The sequence below is a fragment of the Onychostoma macrolepis genome, chromosome 06, assembly GCF_012432095.1.
Source record: "Onychostoma macrolepis isolate SWU-2019 chromosome 06, ASM1243209v1, whole genome shotgun sequence".
NCBI classification, from domain to species: Eukaryota; Metazoa; Chordata; class Actinopteri; order Cypriniformes; family Cyprinidae; genus Onychostoma; species Onychostoma macrolepis.
The window spans coordinates 2300583-2319082 of NC_081160.1; the positions used below are offsets into that span (position 1 = coordinate 2300583).

The following is an 18500-nucleotide window of genomic DNA, read 5'->3' on the forward strand; positions in this document are numbered from 1 at the left end:
CGTTCAGAATCAGGGGCCTCGTTTATAAAATGTTGTGCAGAAACCATCCTAAATTTGATCTTACGATCATTTCTTAGATTTGTGTATGAGCGATTCATAGAATGAACTTACGAACAGAAATCGCGCGTATGCCTCTCTTTCAGATGTGAAATCTATGAATCGCAAATGATCTTAAACTTGCGCACAACTGAATGGTTTCAACTCTCTGCCTTGTAAACAACTCATAATTAATGTCATTAACATATAAAATATCACCAATCATCATAATTTAGAACAGGGAGCTGCAAGAACATCTTACATTTTCAAAAACCTGCATTACTCCGACAATAAAAAGTGCGTACGTCTGCTCAGACCCTGACGTGACGCTAAGCACTTTTCCACGTCAAAGACCGTTTTTATAAATATGAGCGCTGGCGTGGATTTAAGCGTACGCACACTCTAAGATCAAATCTGAGCGTACGCACGCTTTATAAATGAGGCCCCAGCACATGGTCACTGTCTAGTGGGCTTTGTTTTCAAGTGCGCAACACATGGCATTCGCTGTTCTTCTGCTGGCGGTTATCAAACAGCGTTGCATTACTGCGGGCGCCCCCTTCTGGATTGGGGGTGAATTGCCTGTATTCGTCGTAAGGCCTCATGCACCGAACCGAGACGCCCGTACCGTGACGGTTCGGGACGAATACATGTACCGTGCCACCCCTAATAAATAGAATTTTTCATGTTAATTCACAGTGTATTAAATAATAATAACAGATACTAAAATTTATTATTAAATGTTGAAATTGTGTATATATCCATTGTTGAAAGTGTTTTAACGTTTCATCTTTCTGTCTGGTATGAGCATCTAAATTGCAGACTCAAGAACAAACTTTCCAGAATTGTATCCTTGGCAAATAAAATAATTGTCAGGTCTCAGAAACAATTAACACAACTTTACGTAGAAAGGACAAAGAAGAAGGCGAGAGTTATTCTTGCAGATGGCTCTCATCCTCTTTTTAGCCAGTTTGAGCTCTTGAAGTCAGGAAGACGTTATAGAGTTCCCCTAGCAAATAAAAATGTGTATAAGAGGTCCTTTATCCCCAATGCAATTAGAATTATTAATTCAGCAACTTTTTAATTAATCAGTGTGTAAGGCTTGAATTGTATTCATTTTTTCTTTGTGTTGTGTGTGTAACGTGACTAGTTATTGTGATTTTATTTTATTTGTATGTTGTTATTAATTTTGTTGTGTTGGTGAGCCAAAGACAATTTTCCACTCAGGTGGACAATAAAGTTGTACATTAACATTACATTAACATTAAAATTAGGATTATAAAATGCTGTAGATGTTTGTTATTTCATGTTTACCAAAGCAGAACAGTAGACTTGTGGCTTTAGATTCACCACAGCAACAATTTTGTATACATTTAAAAAATGTATTCTCAATATTTTTATTTTAGTTTGAGCTCATATATTCACAACAGTCTGAGTAATTCTGATTCTTGAACAGTAAACAATGAAGTGGCAGCTTTGTAAACATATGATTATGTATCTAGTCAGAAAGACTCATGAGCAGCAACCTTTTTATTTTGGGTATGTCATTTATATCTCCATGACAAAATGGGGGGTGCTTGAGAAGGGGTTAACAAATGAAGCATTGTTTAGTGTTACCAGACATTTTTACTGCAAAACATGAAAAGAAAATAATAAAATACTGGTGAAGAACATCCTTTTTTCTCCTGCACAGTTCTCACATAAGGTGCCATTAGAGAACAACATTGGATACTGTGAGAAATATGTGGACATTTTTCCAAAACGTGTGACAGAATAGAAAAGTGTTATGCTTGATTTTTCTTCTTCTGGCATGAGGAGGAAAAAGATGAATAATAACATAAAATGTGTGTTATAACAGATCTAAGTGTGTTTGCATGTTCTCCCTAGTGAACACAAGAATACATTCACTGCCAAGACGCACACAAACACGTCCCAGTCCCGTCCTTCTCAAACACACACAAATCTTGTCACTCTCTTTCTGTTAGTCATACTGATTTTTTCATGCTTCAGTGTGTCTATTTCTTCCCTCAAACCCTTTAAAACAAAGGGAGAGTCAAAATGACCTCAATCTGTCTCCTTTCATTATGCGTATGACGTGCTCACAGTGGAACACCTTGAGAACTAGAAACCTCTGCTCAACATCTTGTCTGCATGTGTGTACATGAAAGTTGTGTATGTGAGAGAGTAATATATATTTATGTGCACAAAATGCACTTGTATTATTTATATACACACAACAACAGAAAAACTTTGCAAGCTTGTCTAAAGTATCAATCCCAAAAGAGAATTTTTGAAACAATTTGGATGAATGTATTTCAAGATCTGACAGAATGGAAAACATAGCAGGTTTGCATTAAGTAGTTTTAGAGTTCATGATTTTTATGACAGTTCAGATTGAACAGGAATTGCAAGCACTAAAACAAAACATATGCCCATTTAATTGACAGGATCCGTGTGGTGAATAAACAACTGTCCAGATGTGGCTTACAGTCTGTAAATGGGAATTGGACTGCATGTGAGAGAACTTCACCAAACACAAAATAATCATACTATATAAACACTTCAAGCTTTTCACACAATCATTTCCCCCACTTTACCATAATCCCTCCACAGACAATACATACTATCTATATAGTGTCTTATTGTCTCTGTCTCAAATGCACAGTCTGTTCACTGACCATCCGATGCATACTGCACACAAAAAGTGAAAAGCACTTACTTGATCGGGCAAGCTCTCATCTGATTGGCTGGATTTATGCGACTTCCGGGAGCAAATGCACACAGGGTTTTCTATAAGTCTGCCAAGAAACAAAATCCTCTTTACTGAATTGAAATAAGTCCCTTACTTTTGGAGAGAATCAAATCCTGACCACTGTCTACATAGATTTCGAGTGTTTTCTGTGCCATTGTTTCATTACTTATATCAACTTTTTCTGTCTATTATGGTGGCATGATGCATTTTAGATAAACCTGCCTCTTAATGGCACATAAAAACAAAAACCATGACTGGATGCATTTCATGATGAACAGACAAGTCTAAAAAACACACAGTTTATTCAGGACAAAAACCATCCAGACTCTAATGTGGACAAAACTTTATTCTGATCATTAGAAGTCTGACTACATGAGATTTTGAGTCAGTTTTGGTGCAGTAGTGGTTCAGATATCTCTGAAGTGATGGTTTCAATATTCATATTCAAGTGTGAGCTAAATGTCAGCTATGATATTCTTAATCGACAAATGTCTAGAATGAGTGCAAAAATGTCAAACGCTAAATGAGGCAGCGAGTTACAAGCCCTGCAAGAAAACCAGTATTTAGTCAGTATGATATATCAATATTAACACATCCTACTCCAATTGAAATATTTTTCAATCTGAATGCTAATAAAGAAAGACACAGTATCTCACAGAAGTGAGTACACCCCTCACATTTTTATATCTTTTCATTTGACAACACTGAAGAAATGACACTTTGCTACAATATAAAGTAGTGAGTGCACAGCTTGTGTAACAGTGTAAATTTGCTGTCCCCTCAAAATAACTCAACACACAGCCATTAATGTCTAAACCGTTGGCCACAAAAGTGAGTACACCCATAAGTGAAAATGTCCAAATTGGGCCCAAAGTGTCAATATTCTGTGTGGCCTCCATTATTTTCCAGCACTACCTTAACCCTCTTGGGCATGGAGTTCACCAGAGCTTCACAGGTTGCCACTGGAGTCCTCTTCCACTCCTCCATAATGACATCACGGAGCTGGTGGATGTTAGAGACCTTGCGCTCCTCCACCTTCCGTTTGAGGATGCCCCACAGATGCTCAATAGAGTTTAGGTCTGGAGACATGCTTGGCCAGTCCATCACCTTTACCCTCATTTTCTTTAGCAAGGCAGCGGTCGTCTTGGAGGTGTGTTTGGGGTCGTTATCATGTTGGAATACTGCCCTGCTGCCCAGTCTCCGAAGGGAGGGGATCATGCTCTGCTTCAGTATGTCACAGTACATGTTGGCATTCATGGTTCCCTCAATGAACTGTAGCTCCCCAGTGCCGGCAGCACTCATGCAGCCCCAGACCATGACACTCCCATCACCATGCTTGACTGTAGTCAAGACACACTTGTCTTTGTACTCCTCACCTGGTTGCCGTCACACACGCTTGACACCATCTGAACCAAATAAGTTTATCTTGGTCTCATCAGACCACAGGACGTGGTTCCAGTAATCCATGTCCTTAGTCTGCCTGTCTGCTTTCTTGTGCATCATCTTTAGAAGAGGCTTCCTTCTGGGACGACAGCCATGCAGTCCAATTTGATGCAGTGTACGACACTGAGCATGTGCACTCAACTTCTTTGGTCGACCATGGCAAGGCCTGTTCTGAGTGGAACCTGTCCTGTTAAACCGCTGTATGGTCTTGGCCACTGTGCTGCAGCTCAGTTTCAGGGTCTTGGCAATCTTCTTATAGCCTATGCCATCTTTATGTAGAGCAACAATTCTTTTTTTCAGATCCTCAGAGAGTTCTTTGCCATGAGGTGCCATGTTGAACTTCCAGTGACCAGTATGAGAGAGTGAGAGCGATAACACCAAATTTAACACACCTGCTCCCCATTCACACCTGAGACCTTGTAACACTAACGAGTCACATGACACCGGGGAGAGAAAATGGCTAAATGGGCCCAATTTGGATATTTTCACTTAGGGGTGTACTCACTTTTAAGACATTAATGCCTATGTGTAAATTGTGCAAATTTACACTGTTATACAAGCTGTACACTCACTACTTTACATTGTAGCAACGTGTCATTTCTTCAGTGTTGTTACATGAAAAGATATAATAAAATATTTACAAAAATGTGAGGGGTGTACTCACTTCTGTGAGATACTGTATTACAAGGCCAAAAAGTGCAAATATGTAATGTAAAGAGGTTAGTTAAATTAAGTCTCAACGTGTAAATTGTGGATTTTTTTTTTTTCAGCAAAAATCCCAGATTCCCACCAATTAAGTTATTGCCAAAGTCACAAAAGTACCATACTGATTGAATGATGGGCTCTTCTGAAAGAATGAGAAACACAGATGACAATACAATATGCAATCTGACTTATTTCAGAATGGAACAGAATATTTAATGAGAAAATGGACAGCAGGGACAGCTTAATTTTATGAATTATGAATTGATTGGATCATTAGAAATCATTGGTACATACAAAATAAGAGAGCTTGTTGACGTCAGAGGTGGAGCAGGTTATTACATTTTGATGACAGATTACGAGGAACACTCCTGTTCGACCTTATTCCAACAATATTTCACTGGTCTGAGATCTGCAGACATCACAAATATGTTCAGGCAACTGACACACAGTTTGCCTGGTGTCATGGTACGAAGTCTCTATTTGATGGTCGGGTCCATGTTTTCAAGCCATCTATGCCAGATTCTGACCCCTCCATCTGCACATCTCAGAAAACGAGCTTTGTTTGACTCTTCATGCTCTTCACTTATGCCGTTTGGTCAGTGTCGCGGCCTCTGATCTCTGATGACAGCAGTGCAGCCCAGCGGGTCTTTTGATGCTGTTCACCATCTGCTGATGTGTTTGACACGCTCCTCTCCTGCCTGCAGATGAACCGTCTCCAGCATCAGAGCCCTGAACAGTGTGTGTAACAATAGCAGCAAATAATCAAATGCCATAGTAGCCGCAGACTTACAAATTTTTTGCATCTGACTTGGGATATTTTCAAAAGCTGCTCTAAACCCGATGCATCATCTGACTGGTGATGGACCATTATTAAAATTGAAGCAGATACCAGTTATCAATACCTAGAGAGTAAGATGATGATAAAATGCTGTTACAGTGCTGTTATAACTCAAAGATGCCAACAGAGATATACACAAAATTGTAGAAATGAACAAATTAATGAAAATATTGTGCAAAACGAGGGCTTGAAAACAATAATTCTTCCAAAAAAATTTTTTGGAACTGACAGCAAGAAGAAGTAAAGCAGGAACAGTTAATTGTGATCATTTCAAAACAGCCAAATACTGGCTGGTTAGTACTTTCAGTTATGCTTTAAATGAATGTAAATGATAAAATATCAGATCTGAGCACGAGGCCTTACAGTGTAAATGCAGTCTAAGATCTTTTTCTAAGATCTCTTCTGAAATTAGAATGAATATTTAATTGACCTGTTGCTCTTGTTATTAAATGGTGTGGTAAGAATTCAAAACATTATAATTACACTTAACTATGGAAGATATTTTAGCTTATAACTCGTTTTTCACTTTTATACATTACTTACTAACATCTCTTCTAATCTCAGTAAAAATCTCTTTTGTAGCCCAGAGGGAAATCTGCTGAATATAATAAAAGAGATCATTTACACACCAGTGTTTGTTAGCTCCAATGGCTCTATCTTTAAATACCACTATAAAATACTTTTCACAAAGAGCTGGAATATGTCCAAAATATTTTTCAGTGTATGTCATGACAAAGTGCCTCATGAAGCTCTGTCATTAGCGCTCATCATACATTATATATATTTGGCTGTGATCTATTATTTAAGCTCTATTATCGACTGTGGCATGAGTTATTCTCCAGGTATGAAAATAGTTTTTCCATCGCTTATAAAAGGTTAGTTCACCCCAAAAAAGAAAACTGTCATTACTTATGGACCTTCATGTCGGTCCAAACCCACAGGACTTTCTTTCTTGCGTGGAACGCAAAAGGAGACGTTTAATAGAAGGTTCATGCTGCTTTTTTCCATGAACAGAAAGTGAACGTGGACAGATTCTGTCAAAAAAGCACAATACAATTGTCATAAAAGAGTTCATACAACTTACTCCAGCACTATATTCCAACATATAAACTGTGTTGAACACAATGGGTTCCCTGAGTCTCGTAACAATATGGTATGACGTTATATGATCTGGAATACAGTGCTTGAATAAAATAAACTATGATATAGCGCTCTCTTTTTGTCCTCTTTAGAGCTTTGCTGAGTCAGTCACCATTTATTTCCATTGTATGCACTGAACTAACTCTGAAGCTGAGTAAAGCTCATTCTGAAAGGCCTAAAAGAACATTTGTGGAATATTCCTTCTTATGGTAGAACCTGTAATTATCTTCGAGGTCTAGCAAACACACAATAGAGCCTCTGGGGAAGAAAAGAGTTTCAAGAAAGAAAATTGGTTGCAAATGTATGTAATTTGCAATGAGTTTCTAAAGACGCAAAATTCAATCAAAAATGTTCTTGTATAAAACAGATGAAGCACATTAGATGTTCTGTGTGTGTGTGTGTGAGTTTAGAGGGATGCAGAGAAAGACTAAAGTGTGTTATTAGGAGTACAGACAAATCATCCTCCACTACTCTCAGTTAAAGGCTTCAGAAATAAAAATAAAAATCTCAGTGTAAACAACTCAATGTTTGAAAGATAATATTCAGTATATATTCTCTTTATATAATATTTCAACCTTAATATATTCAATATTTTAATTGCAAAAAACAAGTCAAAATCAAAGTCATTGAGAAGCAATGTTTTTCAGTGTAGTCATTATTTCAGCTTGTTCCTGAATGAATAGTACATTAAGATAAAAATGTGATGCATGACGAATCAACATAGACAGGAGGGTGTGTTTCCACAGCAACACGTGATGAAAGTGAGTGTATGGTCATGTTAAACATGGTCAGGTGATTGACCCAGAAACATCTGTGAAGCAAACCCAGAGAAATGGGGCGCGACAGACCTGCTGGGCATGTTTGATGTGACAGCGGGCGCACCAGAGGAACACAGCGAGAGAATCAGAGAGACGCTCGCATTGAACCAACATCCATCCAGTTCAAGAGTATAAAAGATGGAGGAGGATCGAGACGAGATGAGAACAGGAGAAAAACAGGCCCAATCCACACCTGCGACCAAAACACTTCATTTCAACACACAGCAACAATATTAATATCCATGTCCGCAAGGACTTTTGACAAACAGACCTCCGATGTTCACAAAGAGATGAAAGACACAAAACTATAATGAGAAAACTAGACTGTATGATTCAAATTCAAATGCATGTGGTGATATTTACGTGAATGTTTCTCTTATTTACTAGGCCTCATGATCATAATACAGAATAAATAGTCTTTTATGGCTTTCTTGCTGTGTTTCGTTTAAAACGCTGTTTATACAGCAGAAACATGTTACCATGGAGACCAAGACATTCCATGCCGTTTCTCCTGCATTGTCCTCTGTCTCTCTCTCACTTTAGATCAGAAGGATGCAGCACCAGGGTGGAGTCTGACAGCTTTCTGAAGGGCTACTGAAGTGTGTTATTCTGCAGCAGGAGAGAACGAGAAAATGCACAATCTAGTAAAAGAAAAATTCAGAACGGATAAAGGAAAACACAGTGACATTTTACACGAATGGGGTACAAATTAGTCTCCCATTAAGGCAATAAAAGCACAAATCGTGTTCCTTGGAGCAAGAACCATTAAATGTTAAATGAACTATTATTTAATAAAAAAGCAATAACAGTATAAGAAGTATTGAGCTTTAAACATGACAACACACACACAAAAACCCTCCCAACCTACATTTAGTCTTGTGTCCAGTAATTGTATGTTTATTAATCAGCACCATGCCAGCTACAAAAGCGATATTTATGATGAAAAGCAAGTGAAAAATAGTACAAATCAATTAATGAATTAAACTATATATCCAGTTTTATAAAAAAAAAAAAATCGAACAAAACTTCAGCATGAGGGGCATAAAGAAAGAGTTGAGGCCTATTCACACCAAGGATGATAACGATAAAGATATAGTTCTAAAAATTGATCTCAATATTAAAGAATAGCAGAGTCCACACCACAGCTATAACGATAAAGGCACAGAGAAACAATATCATTGGAATCACTTACAGAATGATTTTTTCCAACTGCTGAATGATAAAAACATAGACAGCCAATCAGAATCAATCCTGCTGCAATGAGCTCGAGAATGTGGCAGAGAAGTAGCAGAGGAGTGTGCGCTTAGAATAAACACAGTTATCTTTCGCTGGTGTGGATGCAAATATAGTCAAGTCAAGTCACCTTTATTTATATAGTGCTTTTAACAATACAGATTGTGTTAAAGCACTTAACAGTATCAAATTGGAGGACAGAGTGTCAGTAATGTATAATGATAAGATTAAACACTCAATTTTCTTAATTTTCAGTTAAAGGCATTTCATTATTGAATTCAGAGATGTCATTGTCTAGCTCCAGTTTAAATAGTATCTGTGCAATCAAATCGACGATAATCGCTAGAAATTAAGTGTCAGCGAATATAGTAACCGTTATCACTCTTGGTGTGAATGGGCCTTTAGTCTGGAGTTGCCTATTCAATGTATCCTTTATGAGTAAAATAATAACGTGTCAAAAGCATCACAATTTAGACACAATCAGTTCAACTGAAATTAAATTAAAAATCAATTGAAAAACCAATGTTTGGTCTTAAACTAGCTTGCCTCACAGCTTGTCTAACTGTAAACTTTGCTACCCAATCAGTTATGTTTACTGCAAGAAAATAATAAAATCACACATTCAAACATTTTAAATTGTTCATACATGCACACGTTTGGTAACAGTGCTGCAAAAATCATCAACCTCATAAAATATACAGAAAATAAAATTGGTTTTTACCTCCCAAGTTGGATGAACAAAAGTGCAAGATTAAGCACCTCCTTTCACAAACCATTTGTTGAAAAGAAAAATGACTTGGTGTGGCTTTATTAATGATTTAAAGCTTAAATCCCAATTCCAGTACCTTTTTTGCAGACACTGCCAACTTTCTAACAAGATTAGTTTTCTGCGAAATAACATGCTGTCCATCTCTTCCTCAAGTGCAATGCTCTTTAGAGTGACCTTCAGAAACTACAGAATGAACTGGAACCTCTACATGATGCTGCTTTGAAAAGCTTCATGAGTCAACAGTGATTAATGTTATAAAATGAAAAACTCAAAGTGAAGAAGGATCCGAGTGTTGAATAAAGTTTTCAGGTTCATACAGAGTACAGTGTTACTGTAAGATCCTCCTCATCTATTACCAGTGACAAACTTTCTGAGTTTCTCTGCAGTATATATTTCCTAGTGTACTGTGTGTCAGAGAGCAACAGTAGTGTTCTGGAAGAAGACATACTATTCATCTTCACCATGGAGAAACGGATTTATAGGGATAATATATAAACCCTTCAACACAGGCCAAAGTCAAGCTACATTACCCACAACCCTCAAAACCAATCAGAAAATGTACTATGGAAGCACAGGAAAAATAGTGACCCACTATAGAGCATTATGAACCACATCAGATCAGCCTTCCTACACTCTCAAGCAACTTACGCACTTACAAAAATAAATGAATAAATAACATTAAAAAATTATCTATGCAGACACTGGTAAGTTCAGTATTGCTGTTACTGATAATGCTTTGTGGCATTATTACGCAGCTCATTACCTCAAAAAGTGCATTGTCTTGTATCTTTGTCTTTTCTACATTGTACTGTCTTTGACATAAAAATGCAAAAACCATTGTGTACTCTCCCTTGTGTCATCTATAATACCTGGGGAAAGAATCCATTATCAGCCCCATTCATCTCAATGGCAGTTGCTCAGCTGCCGCAGGAACTGCAGAAGTCCATCTTGGCACATGATGGGACCAGAAAACTTTGAGCTGTAAATGCCATGTGACTTATAACTGGAGCTGCAGGAGAATGACATCATGTAAACACTGATTGGCTGCTTTAATAAGCAACAGTTACAGGAAGTCATCAGTATCTGTGACGGCTGGCAGAGAAGAACATGGGCTTGTGAATTATGAATCCTGAAGGTTAATGAAAAGTGTGGCTTCTTTCCGCCTCCATCATTAATAAGACACATGGCCTGAGGAAAACAAGAGACACAGGGACTGTGTGAGGAATCGACATAATACTGAGCACATATACTGGATACTTCAGCACCTATTTATAGAAAAATAATCAGTGAAACATTAAAATCATAATTAACTGAGTGGTGCCTAGTTATTTAAAAAAAAAAAAAAAAGTTTTAATTTGCTGTTGTGTAAAATTACAGTAACTTTTGGAAGTCCAATCAAATTGAGTTAAAAATCACAACTCATATCACTTCCAGTTCATTCTTCACACTGGAAAGAGAAGGTAAAAAGTTGCAATGCAAAGCACATTGCATTGAAAAAATCGACTTTTATGTTAAACTAGAACAAGGTACATGAGATATTAAAGCAGATCTGGTCCTATCAGGTCTTCTGTCTCGGTCAGATATGTGATTCTTGGCCCATCTGCCTTCTCATAATTAATTAAACACACAGAGCTTGTTTCGCATCTGTAACGTTGCCAAGTGTGTAGTGAGCTTATCTGCAGGTCATTTGAAACAGCTCAACAATGGCTCTGTTCCAAAACTCAGTGACCTGCCTTTTAATGCAGCATCGTGACTGTCATGGAACCTCTTGAGTCACTAATTTGGCAATCCACAAACAGCAACTCATAATAAAATAGTACATCATACAAATAGAACTCCACAGGTACACAGGAGACTCGACTCACAATTGATTTCAATGTATTTTGCCAATTGAACTATTTTCAGTCATACATCAGATATTGAACAAACCAGAATCCGTTTTATCCCTTGCAAAAACAAGCTTCCCAAATTGGATTTTCCTCCCATCTTAAAATTATCTTTTGAAACATAAGTGCATCTTAATAATGCTTCTAACATAGATAGCCGGTAGGTTTTGGAACAGATCTCTTGAGTTGAAGAGTTTAAGATTTAATGCTTGACAAGCTAGATGAGGTTCGGCAGAATGGAAGGAAACTGGCCAAAACAGGGTCAGGTGAACACAGGTGAGCAGGAGAACACAATCGGGCCTGCTGCTCTCCTCTGGCTCGCTCCATGCCACCTTCATCCAGGGAATCACTCGCCGAGCTCTGGCAGTGGGAATGGCCAATTGATATTGGTGTAGAAAATCTGCCTGCTCCCCAGAACTGGATTCTGGCAAGTGCAGCTTTGAGAGGCTTTGCAACTTAGGAGAGGGCAATACAGGGATTTTATGGAGGAAAACCAGTAAAACGACTGGGGCTGTTGACCAAAAAAGCACAAAAAAAGTACCGCAAAAATCAGCCATACAACTTATGTGCCATTTTCTTTTGTCTTCTAAAGCTACACGATAGCTTTGTGTCAGAAAGACAAATTTCACAATGAAAATCTTCCCTTCTGTTGCAGTTCTCTTTTATAATCATGCTCATTTGCAGTGACATCACAACACATCCCGCCAGGTTTGATGTTAAAGAAAAAATATAAAATACACAATAACCAATGAAATGTAATATAACAGGTTTCTGACATCACTGGTTTATCAAATGACATTGGTTCTTGCATGTCATTACCGATAACAAACATTTGGCAACGTGTTCATCATACGTGCAAATGACAATATTAATTCATGGGTGAACTCTCTCTTTAAAGGTGCTGGTTCACTAAATAATGGCAACCACTTCTGCAACTACTAAAGTGAGATGACTTATGAAAAACCATACAGCTAATTACATCCAGAATACATTTTAATTTAACAGACTATTCCACCCTGCAGAATACAGATGTGGTGAGAATGTTGCTGATTCACTGGACACAGATTCTCATCATCAGCTAGTCGTCCTTGGCTGACAAGGGAAAAACTTTCTGCAATAGAAATACACAGCTGAACTGCTTGCTGCCACTCACTGTATTTGACTGGAGTTGGTGGTTTGCCTGCAAGGTCTGCCTGGGAACATGAGAATATTGTTTGATTATACCATCCAGCACCTGAGACCCATCGGCCCACAAATTGCTTCTCTGATGCACATTTCACAAAAAAATAAATAAATTAATTATATATATATATATATATATATATATATATTATACACACACATATATATATCTGACTGGCTAGCCTTATGCAACTTCCAGGGGTCAAAGTACACCAGACCACCTGGAAATTAGTGCGGCATCAAACAGTCATCAAATGATGCCAGAGAACTAAACAGTCACTCCAGGATGATGTGTTGTACTTCAAAACCTTCCTGAATACCACTAATTTGGTGTTGACGATTCTTGGCATGAATTTACGGTAATACAGATAGAAATGAATACGCTTCTCCAGAGTCCACAGAGATCAGTTTGATGCCTAGAGTTAGAGTGGGTTTAGGTTGGTGGAAAGATCTTCAGCACCCTGGACAGCAGCACACCTCCAGACACTGGAGGCTGAGAAACCATAAGAGAGATCAAGATGCGTGTGCTGATGGACAAATTTCAGATATTGCTCAAGATTTGTGCTGATCATTAAATAAAGATTAGCCAGGATCGATGCGTCATCTCTTCAACCCTTACAGAGACAGCACTACATGCCCTCAACATGCCTTTGTATTAGAACATGACTGATATTTAGTGGCTTTTTTTTTTTTTTTTGTCAATCAATTTGGGTGTTTGAGTTTGAATACCAGAGTTCTGGATAAAGGACATGTCTTTAAAGTTAGCAAAATGTCTGAAATCACTTACTGTAATGTTACAGTTGTTAATTTTTCTTGCATTTGCTGCACTGGTTTGGGGAAAAAGTCTGTAGAATAGATTTAAACATGGTAAGCTGTGTAGAACTATGTGAATGACAAGTGTTTTGGAAATCTTTAGTCACATTTAATTTGACCCATGATGGTGCACTTCAATTTGGTGCATTTAAATGCATAAAATCTAAAACTAAATCATTGGGCAGAACTGCCCAACATCATCCACTTTCACAGGTGCATGCCTGTTCTACTTGTGCTGACGACTCTGGTTCCTGTTAATCCATCCTACCCCCCTCCATCCTTCACTGCGGATGAGAGGCTTGACTGCTACCATCAGAAAGACACGCTGCTCCTCTGGGGCTTGACCTGATTGGAGGAAAAGGAAACGACATCGTAAGATAGCTGTCGAAGCGAGAGAAAGGAAAAGGCAAAGGAAAAACAAAAGCAGAAATGTGGAAAAATGCAATGCATGCTGCCTTCATATGAATCAATGTCATTCTTTTCCTCTCAGAGCATCACAGACTTATACCGGTACTGAAATTTAATGAAATATTCATGTTTGAGCTTTCAATTGAAAAATATATCTTTTAAATGTTTTGAATATAAATGTGACTGTGTCACGGATGAACACTAACTAAATTCGGAGTAACTGAACACAAACTTAGGCTTCTCTATTTTAATGCCAACAGATTCTTGATGCAATTATTATTTAGACAACCAGATAGATGCATTTGATGCCAGAGAAATTACCACCACCAAACTAAGCATGAAGTGCTGTAGTACACATGCACACAGTACAGTTAGACAGAAAGAGTGTGTAATATGCATGATAATGCTACAGGGCCCATGAATAAGAAGATGTGTCCTTGTGCAATGTCATTCCTCTTGGCTTGGGTATCAGCCAGCCGTCACACGCAGGCAAACTCAGTGGTAGAAGGAAGAGAAGACATTCCAGCAGGCAGCGAAGATTCCCGGCAGCACGTCTTAAAACATTGTGCTGGAAGATGCCGGTGGCTAAAGCAGCTCTAAGACAAAGTGCTGCGGAGAGGATGAGCAGAATTATTCATGATACAGCCCAGTTTGGCCACCAGCTCTTCTCTGAATCAGTCTTCAGTGAATCCAAGAGAGCAGCAAAATGCACTCACAAGCGTTCTGTTCAGCTGTTTGGGTGCACTATAAGTTGGTGTTGGACAAAACTTACCATTGTAACCATAGTTTTAATCAAGGCTATGCAAGTTTTACATTTTCAGATTTGTTATTTGAAGGCCATTTTCAAACGTACATCACATTTCAGTTGAGTTTCAGCTCTGCTTTCGGTAGCAGCAGTTTAGTTACTGTATTCCTTTTAATTTTAATATTTCATAGCTTAAATTTAGTTATTATAGTAAAAAAAAAAAATGTTGGAAAAACAACAGAGCATTGAGTTTAGATTTACAGCTAATATAAGAAAGACATGAGGAAAGAAGCCACATTCATGCTCATATATTGGATAACAATTTTTGAAAACATAAATTTTGCTTTTAAAATAACCAAACCGAAATACTGCGGTATTTGTTGAAAAACTTTAGTTACTACTTTTGGAAGGGGTCTTCAAAATAATTATACACCGTATAGATAATTTCTGCATGCATGAAATACTCACTGCATTGTGAGAGAGAATTCAATACAAATGTAATGTGCTTAATTGTAAATAGGTTGACTTTAACATATTAACATCTTTTTCCCCCTCACTATTTTATCAGAATACCAAAATTTAAGACATTTATATGCAAAACTGAATTAAAGATTAACTGCCATTAATATAACTTTGCACCACTCACAAGCAATGTTGCATACCACTGAATTGTGTACGTCTTTTCTTTAGCAGTAAAAAAAGCTGTAGCCTATATACAGTGTATTATACAGTAAGCAGTACGCTAGTATTCTATTCTGAGCAGAGTCAGTGAGCGTGAGGGTCTCTGCCTGCATCACCATAATCTGCTTCTTAAGCCAGAGACGTGAGGTCGTGATTAACACACCGGAAAAATCAAAGAACATACGGCCCGACTGTGGCGCTCTCTTTGTCCAGGCGGGATCAGGCTGTGTGGAGCATGTAAATCAGAGTGATGCCACATTTATACCTCTGTGAGCACAGTTCAGAGCAGCTTCACCACCTGAATCTCACATGCAGCTCAGTTTAGAAATCTACTAGGATGCAAAACAAAATCCAATCATATATTGCCATTTGAATTAAGTATGTAAATACAGATTGTTAAAAAAAAAGAAAAAAGACACGTTGACGTATCTGCTGCCAAACTCCACTGGCCCTAAAGTGAACGGTGACACTGAGGGAAGTCTTCCAGAGCTGAATCACTCTCATCAGGCTCAAGGTGAGGGAGAACAGGTGCTACTGAGCCCCACAGAGCCGCCTGGCACATGACTGGAGCTCCTGGGTCTGTTTCCATCAGACACACACTCACCTGTGAGATCTCCTCACCTGAGCAGCAGAGACGGGCGGGAAGTGTCCTGCGTCCCGCTGGAGCTGGAGGTGACGGAGAGACGGGCACAAAACCTGCAACTCCGTAATTAACAGAACTTAGTTCTAATGTGCTTTTCACACGTACACCCACGCAAGGCCAGAAATAATCACATCTACAAGCTAGCTGAATTTTAATACATGTAAAAAGACTGGGAAAATAACACTGCCACTGGCATCAGCTAATTAGGAAGCTTTATGTTTATTTCAAAACTTTCTGGCACAATATTAAGAACTTTGCAGCATTTAAAGAATAGTTGATCTAAAAATAAATTGCATTTACTCACCATCATGTTGTTCCAAACCTTTATGATTTTAACCACCGACACATACTGAAGAACATCCAGACGCTTTTTTTCATCTTAACTGGAGCTGATGAACTCGAAAATGACAAAGTGTCAAAACTGTAGACTTGTGGGCTATATTCCAATTAAAAATGTAACAGACCCAAATAAGTCGTTAAATTGGGCGCCAATCGAGGCTTGTTCACTTGATTTACGATCAAAATGTGTGAATTTTCAAAGACCTGAGAGAAGCACGCCTGAGAGACATTTAGCACGATTTTAGCCCTGATATTCCGCTAAGGCGGAATTTATATTTTACATTTTCGCGATTCGCAAGCCAACACACTGGTTTTCAGCGTTCAGCCGTTCACTCCTGTCCTGCCGTCGGTTGAACTGCGCGCCAAATGCTAGTAATTTCAACTTTGACCTCTTTGCCGCGATCTTCTTGAAGCGTCAGCCAATCATGACCGATCATTTAAAATGACGCGTCATTATATGAACTTGGCAATGTGCAAATGAATTAGGGAAAACATTTTATAAAAGGAAAATTTCTGGTAAATTTCACAAATAATTACAAAGAAATGTGAAGTAACATTACATTAAATGCAACATTTTGAAGTAGAACAACTAAAATAGTATTTCACCAAAAATCTTTAGACATTAACAAAGACTACTTTTGTCAATCAGCTAAAATGGGCCAAATAAGGTTGTAGCATCATATCTCTTTAATTTTTTTTTTTACAGAAAATCACAATAACTGATCTTGCATTGTTGCTTCAACACTGGTTGATATGTAACAATAATTTTTATTGGTCTGAGTTTTTTAAGGTGGGCAGGGCAGCGTGTTACAAGAAGCTTGTCAGAGAAATTGTAAGGTAATTTAGCCTGATATTTAGATAAATTTCATAAATCACTAATAAGGGTACTAAAGCAATTATAAGAAGCTAACCAACAAAGCAGGTTCATGAACAACGTTTTGACATGCTCTTTCAAATAAAAATGTTTAATTTATAAAAGAAACTTTGATTTTTGTGGTCATTTTAGGTGGAAATGGCTGGTTAAGCTAAAATGGGCCACAATTTTCAGTGAAAATGGGCTGCATACACACACACACACTTTTAGACAGAAATTGAGGGTGAAAATAGGTTTAATAGGCCTAGATACGTAGGCCTATCCATAGAAAATCTTAACAGTCTTAAAAAAATTGCATTGCAGACAGTATGGCAGGAGGACAAGCAAAGAAAGGAAACAGAGAGACAAGAAGAGAGAAGAGAAAGGGAAAGAAAGGAAGATGTCGATAAAATGGGCTGCATACACACACACACACACACTTGTACACAGAAATTGAGGGTGAAAATAGGTTTATAGGCCTACTGTAGATATGTATTCATACAAAATCTTTAAAAAATACAAGCATACACACATATGCACACAAAAGACACCAATGCACAGAAACACACACCTATACAACGTGATCAGTTTATTTTTAATTGCATTGTTTAATTAAATAGTCATTCAACTTTCTATTTAATGAAATACATTTATGGTGCTGCTATGGCACACTAAAGATAACAGTGTCAATTTACTGTTAAAAATAAAATGATTTAAGCTGAAATTACCGGTGTTGTTCTCTTTTTAGATTGGCCCATTTTACCTGAATGCTGTTCTGTGGCTCAAGAAGGTACCTGCCGATACTCTAACTCTCATCATTTTAAAACTTTTATACTTTTTCACATTTAAAAAATAAAAATATATTTAAGAAACCCATGCTAATTTATAAGAATATCATCAAAGCATAGCTTTTTTTTTTTTTTTTTTGGTATTATTAGTCATTTGCCAAAACGTTTTAGCTGACTTCACCCTGTTTGTTTTAGCATTATTAGTCACACCAGATCATAAGTGTGTGTGTGCATTTTATATACTTGATGTTTTACAGTGTATTCCCTTCATTGCTGGGTGTTTTTTGTGTGTGTGGCTGATTTGTAGAAAAGATACCATAATAAATGCTCTTTATTTTTATATTCTTTGATCGCTATAAGTAAAAGTGAGACTATTTCTTAAGGTCATTTAACCATTTCTAATCACAAAAGTAACCAAGTTATATCATACC

The 18500-nt window shown here is 37.7% G+C and overlaps 1 long non-coding RNA gene across 2 annotated transcripts; it reads right to left on the reverse strand.

The window, feature by feature from the left end:
* Nucleotides 1-5172: 5172 nt before the first annotated feature.
* Nucleotides 5173-16809, reverse strand: LOC131541870 (uncharacterized). Of its 2 annotated transcripts, none has more exons than XR_009271609.1 (8): nt 16394-16809; nt 16068-16142; nt 13587-13957; nt 12771-12810; nt 10601-10919; nt 8209-8338; nt 7760-7922; nt 5173-5662 (listed from the first exon to the last, which is right to left on the reverse strand). It is a non-coding gene; the product is annotated as an uncharacterized LOC131541870 (long non-coding RNA). The 2 variants fall into 2 exon arrangements; XR_009271610.1 differs by having other exon boundaries at nt 16051-16142.
* Nucleotides 16810-18500: the final 1691 nt, after the last annotated feature.